This window comes from Cebus imitator, unplaced genomic scaffold (genome assembly GCF_001604975.1).
Source record: "Cebus imitator isolate Cc_AM_T3 unplaced genomic scaffold, Cebus_imitator-1.0 Scaffold121, whole genome shotgun sequence".
NCBI classification, from domain to species: Eukaryota; Metazoa; Chordata; class Mammalia; order Primates; family Cebidae; genus Cebus; species Cebus imitator.
The window spans coordinates 1,853,789-1,855,060 of NW_016107436.1; the positions used below are offsets into that span (position 1 = coordinate 1,853,789).

General features: G+C 43.9%; 1 protein-coding gene across 8 annotated transcripts in view; it reads left to right on the forward strand.

Moving 5' to 3' along the window:
* RPS6KB1 (ribosomal protein S6 kinase B1) overlaps positions 1-1,272 on the forward strand; it is a 63,856-nt gene that overhangs the window by 18,539 nt on the left and 44,045 nt on the right. The gene's annotated exons all lie outside the window — the stretch shown is intronic.

Consider the following 1,272-nt stretch of genomic DNA (forward strand, 5'->3'; position numbering starts at 1 on the left):
GATCTCTTGACCTTGTGATCCACCCGCCTCGGCCTCCCAAAGTGCTGGGATTATAGGCGTGAGCCACCGCGCCCAGCCACTCAGCCTCTTAAGTAGCTGGGGCTACAGGTGTGTGCCACCATACCCAGCTGATTTTCAAAAATTTTTTTGTAGAGGCAGGATCTTACTATGTTGTCCAGGCTGATCTTGAACTCCAAGTGATCCTCCCGCCTTGGCTTCCCAAAGTATTTATGCCACTGTACCTGACATACATTTTTTTCTAAGCTACTTCTTATTGATGATATTATGAATGGAGTTGTTATCTTCATTTCATTTTGGAGTTGTTCATTGCTAGTATAAAGAAGGTTATTTAAATTTTATACCCATTTATTCTATGGTCAGAATAAATGTTTGTCCAGCATGATTTCCAGCTGTTTGACAGTGTTGCCTAATTACTTTGTCTTGATTAGTCACACTTTACACTAGATACCCTGGATGAGTTGTGGGTACTTTAGGCTTAGTTTATAGCATTATGTTATTCTGTATCAAAAGGACATCAAAATAGCACTTTGTATAAGTCATTTAATTTAAGTCATATTCAGTATGTAGTGCCTTTAGTTTCATAATCCACAATACACAAAAGACACATTTCTGAATAGGTAATTGTACATTTTGAAGGAAAATTCACTTGATTTTATTTTTTTGATTATTGATTATTTGATGTCAGCCTTTATAGTTTAGTTGTCATATAAAATTAAAAACAAAAGCTGGGGCCAGGTGTGGTGGCTCATGCCTGTAATCCCAGGACTTTGGGAGGCTGAGGTGGGCTGATCACCTGAGGTTAGGCGTTCGAGGACAGCCTAGTTAACTTGTGAAACCCTGTCTCTACTAAAAATACAAAAATTAGCCAGGCATGGTGGCACACGCCTGTAGTCCCAGCTACTCGAGAGGCTGAGGCAGGAGAATCACTGGAACCAGGAGGCAGAGGTTACAGTAAGCCGAGATGGCGCCACTGCACTGCAGCCTGAGTGACAGAGTGAGACTCCGTCTCAAAAATGAAAATGAAAAAGAAAAAGCCGAGGCCGGGCGCGGTGGCTCAAGCCTGTAATCCCAGCACTTTGGGAGGCCGAGGCGGGTGGATCACGAGGTCAAGAGATCGAGACCATCCTGGTCAACGTGGTGACACCCCGTCTCTACTAAAAATACAAAAAATTGGCTGGGCATGGTGGCGCGTGCCTGTAATCCCAGCTACTCAGGAGGCTGAGGCAGGAGAATTGCCTGAACCCAGGAGGC